We start from the raw sequence: 7,826 nt of genomic DNA, 5'->3' as shown, positions 1-7,826 counted from the left end.
AAAATATTACTTCTAAGAAAAAAATTGGTATCTTTGCTAGAAAACTTGCTAGTTCGAACAGAAAAAGTGTTATCACTGACGGAAAATATTATTTCTAAGAGAAATTTGTGTGTGTTCAGTAAAAGTATGTTTGTATTAAGGTAAAATATCATTACTTTGATGAGAATGTCTTTTAGTGTAAAGCAAAACTTGCTACTTCTGACAGAAAAGTTGTTATCACAATCAAAAAATGGTACGTCTATGAAAAAATTTGGTATCTTTGGTAGAAAACTTGCTAGTTCGAACAGAAAAAGTGTTATCACTGACGAAAATATTATTTATAAGAAAAATTTCTGTGTGTTCAGTAAAAGTATGTTAGTATTAAGGTAAAATATCATTACTTTGATGAGAATGTTTGTTAGTGTTAAGCAAAACTTGCTACTCCTGACAGAAAAGTTGTTATCACAATCAAAAAATTTTACTTCTATGAAAATATTTGGTATCTTTGGTAGAAAACTTGCTAGTTCGAACAGAAAAAGTGTTATCAGTGATGAAAAATATTATTTCTGAGAGAAATTTTTGTTTGTTCAGTAAAAGTATGTTAGTATTAAGGTAAAATATCATTACTTTGATGAGAAGGTTTGTTTGTGTTAAGCAAAATTTGCTACTTCTGACAGAAAAGTTGTTATTACAATAAAAAAAATGTTACTTCTAAGAAAATATTTTTTATCTTTGCTAGAAAACTTGCTAGTTCGAACAGAAAAAGTGTTATCATTGACGAAAAATATTTTTTCTAAGAAAAATTTGTGTTTGTTCAGTAAAAGTTTGTTAGTATTAAATTAAAATATCGTTACTTTGATGAGAATGTTTGTTAGTGTTATGCAGAACTTGCTACTTCTGACCGAAAAGTTGTTATCACAATCAAAAAATGTTACTTCTACGAAAAAATTTAGTATCTTTGGTAGAAAATTTGCGAATTCGAACAGAAAAAGTGTTATCACTGACGAAAAATATTATTTCTAAGAGAAATTTAAGTGTGTTCAGTAAAAGTATGTTAGTATTAAGGTAAAATATCATTACTTTGATGAGAATTTTTGTTAGTGTTAAGCAAAACTTGCTACTTCTGACAGAAAAGTTGCTATTACAATCAAAAATGTTAATTCTAAGAACAAATTTTGTATCTTTGGTAGAAAACTTGCTAGTTCGAATAGAAAAAGTGTTATCACTGACGAAAAATATTATTTCTAAGAGAAATTTTTGTTTGTTCAGTAAAAGTATGTTAGTATTAGGGTAAAATATCATTACTTTGATAAAAAGGATTGTTAGTGTTAAGCAAAACTTGCTACTTTTGACAGAAAATTTGTTATCACAATCAAAAAATGTTACTTCTAAGATTAAATTTGGTGTCTTTGGTAGAAAACATGCTAATTCGAACAGAAAAAGTGTTGTCATTGACGAAAAATATTATTTAAAATAGAAATTTGTTTTTTCTCGGTAAAAGTATGTTAGCATTAAAGTAAAATGTAGTTACTTTGATGAGAATGTTTGTTAGTGTTTAGCAAAACTAGCTACTTCTGACAGAAAAGTTGTTATCACAATCAAAAAATGTTACTTCTATGAAAAAATTTGGTATATTTGCTAGACAACTTGCTAGTTCAAACAGAAAAAGTGTTATCAGTGATGAAAAATATTATTTCTAAGAGAAATTTTGTTTGTACAGTAAAAGTTTGTTATTATTAGGGTAAAATGTTGTTACTTTGATGAGAAGGTTTGCTATTGTTAAGCAAAACTTGCTACTTCTGACGGAAAAATTGTTATCACAATAAAAAAATTTTACTTCTATGAAAATATTTTGTTTCTTTCGTAGAAAACTTGCTAGTTCGAACAGAAAAATGGTTTTCATTGACTAAAAACTTTATTTCGAAGATAAATTTTTGTTTTTTCAGTAAAATTATGTTAGCATTAAGGGAAAATATAGTTACTTTGATGAGAATGTTTGTTAGTGTTAAGCAAACCTTGCTACTTCTGACAGAAAAGTTGTTATCACAATCAAAAAATGGTACGTCTATGAAAAAATTTGGTATCTTTGGTAGAAAACTTGCTAGTTCGAACAGAAAAAGTGTTATCACTGACGAAAATATTATTTTTAAGAAAAATTTCTGTGTGTTCAGTAAAAGTATGTTAGTATTAATGTAAAATATCATTACTTTGATGAGAATGTTTGTTAGTGTTAAGCAAAACTTGCTACTTCTGACAGAAAAGTTGTTATCACAATCAAAAAATGTTACTTCTATGAAAATATTTGGTATCTTTGGTAGAAAACTTGCTAGTTCAAACAGAAAAAGTGTTATCAGTGATGAAAAATATTATTTCTGAGAGAAATTTTTGTTTGTTCAGTAAAAGTATGTTAGTATTAAGGTAAAATATCATTACTTTGATGAGAAGGTTTGTTTGTGTTAAGCAAAATTTGCTACTTCTGACAGAAAAGTTGTTATTACAATCAAAAAATGTTACTTCTAAGAAAAAATTTTGTATCTTTGCTAGAAAACTTGCTAGTTCGAACAGAAAAAGTGTTATCATTGACGAAAAATATTGTTTCTAAGAAAAATTTGTGTGTGTTCAGTAAAAGTATGTTAGTATTAAAGTAAAATATCGTTACTTTGATGAGAATGTTTGTTAGTGTTAAGCAAAACTTGCTACTTCTGACAGAAAATTTCTTATCACAATCAAAAAATGTTACTTCTAAGAAAAAATTTGGTATCTTTGCTAGAAAACTTGCTAGTTCGAACAGAAAAAGTGTTATTATTGATGAAAAATATTATTTCTAAGAGAAATTTTTGTTTGTTCAGTAAAAGTATGTTAGTATTAGGGTAAAATGTTGTTACTTTGATGAGAAGGTTTGTTAGTGTTAAGCAAAACTTGCTACTTCTGACAGAAAAAATGTTATCACAATCAATAAATGTTACTTCTAAGAAAAAATTTGGTATCTTTGCTAGAAAACTTGCTAGTTCGAACAGAAAAAGTGTTATCATTGACGAAAAATATTATTTCTGAGAAAAATTTGTGTGTGTTCAGTAAAAGTATGTTAGTATTAAAGTAAAATATCGTTACTTTGATGAGAATGTTTGTTAGTGTTATGCAAAACTTGCTACTTCTGACAGAAAAGTTGTTATCACACATTTGGTAGAAAACATATTAGTTCGAACAGAAAAAGTGTTATCACTGACGAAAAATATTATTTCTAAGAGAAATTTCTGTGTGTTCAGTAAAAGTATGTTAGTATTAAGCTAAAATATTATTACTTTGATGAGAATCTTTGTCAGTGTTAAGCAAAACTTGCTAATTCTGACAGAAAAGTTGCTGTCACAATAAAAAAATGTTACTTCAATGAAAATATTTGGTATCTTTGGTAGAAAACTTGCTAGTTCGAACAGAAAAGTGTTATCAGTGATGAAAAATATTATTTCTAAGAAAAATGTGTGTTTTTTCAGTAAAAGTATTTTAGTATTAAGGTAAAATATAATTACTTTGATGAGAAGGTTTGTTAGTGTTAAGAAAAACTTGCTACTTCTGACAGAAAAGTTGCTATTAAAATCAAAAATGTTACTTTTAAGAAAAAATTTTGTATCTTTGGTAGAAAACTTGCTAGTTCGAACAGAAAAAGTGTTATCATTGATGAAAAATATTATTTCTAAGAGAAATTTCCGTGTGTTCAGTAAAAGTATGTTAGTATTAAGGTAAAATATCATTACTTTGATGAGTGGGTTTGTTAGTGTTAAGCATAACTTGCTATTTCTGACAGAAAAGTTGTTATCACAATCAAAAATGTTACTTCTACGAAAAAATTTGTTATCTTTGGTAGAAAACTTGCTAGTTCGAACAGAAAAGTGTTATCAGTGATGAAAAATATTATTTCTAAGAGAAATTTTTGTTTGTTGGTCTTTTGGGTGTGTCGGGGGGCCTTTGGGTTCGGTGTTCTTTGGTGGGCATTGTCGGGACCGGGGGGCCGGGGGCCTTGGCGGACCGGGGGGGTCCTTCGGGTTGGGGATTACTTTTTCTATCTTCCACCGAAAAATTAGACTTGAACTTTAAATTTCTTCATGTCTTTTGAAATAAAGAACAGAAGTGGAAGATTTTTGTTTTCTCTGGAGAAATTAGAATTGAAATGAGTTCTTTGGTAAAGTTCAGAAAAGAACTTGAACTTTTCTTCACTTCGTTGAGAAAATTTGGAACAGTATTTTAAATTTTTCATAACTTTGAGAAAAATCTGAACTAAAGTTTAAAATGTTTGTATTATTTGGAAAAATATAATTGAATAAAAACTAATTTCTTTTTCATTGAGAATATTCAGAAGAGAACTTGAACTTTTCTTCACTTCATTGAGAAAATTAAAAATTGAAATAGAACTGCTTATCTTTCGAGAAAATATTCACAGCTATGATATAGCTTTTTCTATCTACTATGGAAAAATTTAGAATTTGTAAAATTGGTTTAAGAAGCATATTAAGAAAAGAACTTGTTCTGAAATGCCTTTGGAAAGTATTGCTTGGTGTTGGAGCATCCAAAAAGCTTTAATGTATAGTTGTGTGTGAAAAACATAAGTACTTCAAGTTGGAAAATGGGCTTAGGAGGGACAATAAGAAATTAATTTGCTCTGAATGGTAGATGAAAAGTATATCTTTGTGTTGACGTAACCAAAAATCTGTACAGTATAGTTGTGGGTGAAAAAGATAAGTACTTCAAGTTGGAAAATGGGTTTAGGAGGGACATTAAGAAAGTAACTTGCTCTGAAATGGTCTTTGAAAAGTATTTCTTGGTTTTTAGGTATCCAAAAAGCTGTATAGTATAGTTGTGATTGAAAAAGATTAGTAATTCAAGTTTGAATATTGTCTTAGGATGATCATTAAGAAAGTAACTTTCTTTTAAATGGTATTTGAAAAGAATTTCTAAGTGCTGCGGTATCAAAAAGGCTGTAAAGTATAGTTCTTAATGAAAAAAGATAGGTACTTCAATTTGGAAAATGGGTTTAGGAGGGGCATTAAGAAAGTAACTTGCTCTGAAATGGTCTTTGAAAGGTATTTCTTGGTGTTGAGGTATCCAAAAAGCTGTAAAGTATAGTTGTGGGTGAAAAAGATAAGTACTTCAAGTTGGAAAATGGGTTTAGGAGGAACATTAAGAAAGTAACTTGCTCTGAAATTAACTTTGAAAAGTATTACTTGGTGTTGGGACATTCAAAAAGCTGTAAAGTATAGTTGTGGGTGAAAAAGATAAGTACTTCAAGTTGCAAAATGGGTTTAGGTGGGACATTAAGAAAGTAACTTGCTCTGAAATGGTCTTTGAAAGGTATTTCTTGGTGTTGAGGTATCCAAAAAGCTGTAAAGTATAGTTGTGGATGAAAAAGATAAGTACTTCAAGTTGGAAAATGGGTTTAAGAGGGACATTCAGAGAGTAACTTGCTCTGAAATGCCTTTTGAAATGTATTTCTTGGTGTTGAGGGATCCAAAAAGATTTTAGGTTTAGTCGTGGTTGAAAAAAGTAAGTACTTCAAGTTTCAAAATGGGGTTAGGAGAGATATTATGAATGTAACTTTCTCTGTAATGGTCCTTGAAAAGTATTTTTTGGTTATGAGGTATCACAAAAGCTTTAATGTAATGTAATGAGAGAAAATCACAAGTACTTAAAGTTCGAAAATGGGATTAGTAGTGATAATAAGAAAGTAACTTGCTCAGAAACGGTCTTTGAAAGATATTTCTTGGTGTTGAGGTAGCCAAGAAGCTGTAAAGTATAGTTGTGGGTGAAAAAGATAAGTTTTTCAAGATGGAACATGGGTTTAGGAGGGACATTAAGAAAGTAACTTACTCTGAAATGGTCATTGAAAAGTATTTCTTGGTGTTGAGGTATCCAAAAAGCTGTAAAGTATAGTTGTGGGTGAAAAAGATAAGTACTTCTAGTTGCAAAATGGGTTTAGGAGGGACATTAAGAAAGTAACTTGCTCTGAAATGGTCTTTGAAATGTATTTCTTGGTGTTGTGAGAATCAAAAAGCTGTAAAGTAGAGTTGTGATGAAAAAATATAAGTACTTCAGTATACAAAATGGGCTTAGCAGGGTCATAGAGAAAGTAACTTGCTATGAAATAGCCTTTATAAGGTATTTTTCGGTGTTTGGGTAACCAAAAAGATGTAAAGTATATTTGGGGGTGAAAAAGATTAGTCCTCTAAGTTAGAGAATGGGTTTAGGAGGGACATAAAGAAAGTAACTTGCTATGAAAGGGTCTTTGAACATAATTTCTCGGTGTTGAGGTATCCAAAAGCTGAAAAGGGTAGTTTTGGGTGAAAAAGATAATTACTTCCAGTTGCAAAATGGGTTTAGGAGGAACATTAAGAAAGTAACTTGCTCTGAAATGGTCTTTGAAAAGTATTTCTTGGTGTTGGGACACACAAAAAGCTGTAAAGTATAGTTGTGGGTGAAAAAGATAAGTACTTCAAATTGCAAAATGGGTTTAGGAGGGACATTAAGAAAGTAACTTGCTCTGAAACGGTCTTTGAAAAGTATTTCTTGGTGTTGAGGTATCCTAAAAGCTGTAAAGTATAGTTGTGAGTGAAAAAGATAAGTACTTCAAGTTGGAAAATGGGTTTAGGAGGGACATTAAGAAAGTAACTTGCTTGTCTTAGTCGATTACGTCATTCTATGCCCATAAATGAATTCCCGTCAAGACCTTCTTATAGGGTTCTACCGATTATGCAATCAATTTCTTAGAAATCCATTTGTCCTAGTTGATTACGTCATTCTATGCCCATAAATGGATTCCCGTCGGGACCTCCTGATAGGGTTCTACCGATTATGTAATCAATTTCTCAGAAATCCATTTGTCCTAGTCGATTACGTCATTCTATGCCCATAAATGAATTCCCGTCATTACCTTCTGATAAGGTTCTACTGATTATGTAATCAATTTCTCAGAAATCCATTTGTCCTAGTTGATTACGTCATGCTATGCCCATAAATGGATTCCCGTCATGACCTTCTGATAGGGTTCTACCGATTATGTAATCAATTTCTCAGAAATGCATTTGTCCTAGTTGATTACGTCATTCTATGCCCATAAATGGATTCCCGTCACGAGCTCCTTATAGGGTTCTACCGATTATGTAATCAATTTCTCGGGAATTCTCTCCCCTCGATTACGCAATCAATATATCTCTTCCCCACCTTCCCCTTAGAAACATCAAATTAATTCCCATTTCATGAATCAATAATTCCCCTTAGAAACAACAAATTAATTCCCCTTTCTTGAATCAATAATTCCCCTTAGAAACAACAAATTAATTCCCATTTCGTGACATATCAATCAATCTTGATATCACCTGTCAGACATTATTAAACTTCGCCTGGAAACAATTTGATTAATGATTGACAGTACCTGTCAGACATTATTAAACTTTGCCCGGAAACAATTTGATTAATGACTGACAGCACAGGTGTTCCAAATTCCCAATCGCTTTAATTAACCACGTGTTCTCCCTAATGACTCTATGCACATGGCCAAACAACAACAACAACAACATCGACCTTGGAAATTTAGGTCATTGACCCCATTAACAACGTGTTCTCCCTAATGACTCTATGCCCATATTTGGTGTAAAAAAAAGTTGTAGGTTGCAGCACGGTGTTCTCGTGGGAGTCAATAAGGCCTTTCTACTTATATATTTGCACATTAGAGGTGGAGGTGGGGGTAAAGTGTTCGGACAGTGTGAAGTTAGAAAACAATTTTTGCTACATAACATGCATAATAACTGTACCTAACACATTAGGCATGCAGACCCGCTATACTTTATCCCCAGTCCCGT

This window comes from Artemia sp. Qi Xiang Cuo, chromosome 1, assembly GCF_049724085.1.
Source record: "Artemia sp. Qi Xiang Cuo chromosome 1, ASM4972408v1, whole genome shotgun sequence".
NCBI lineage: Eukaryota > Metazoa > Arthropoda > Branchiopoda > Anostraca > Artemiidae > Artemia > Artemia sp. Qi Xiang Cuo.
The sequence above is the reverse complement of the archived record's forward strand: the minus strand, read 5'-3'. Positions refer to the sequence as shown.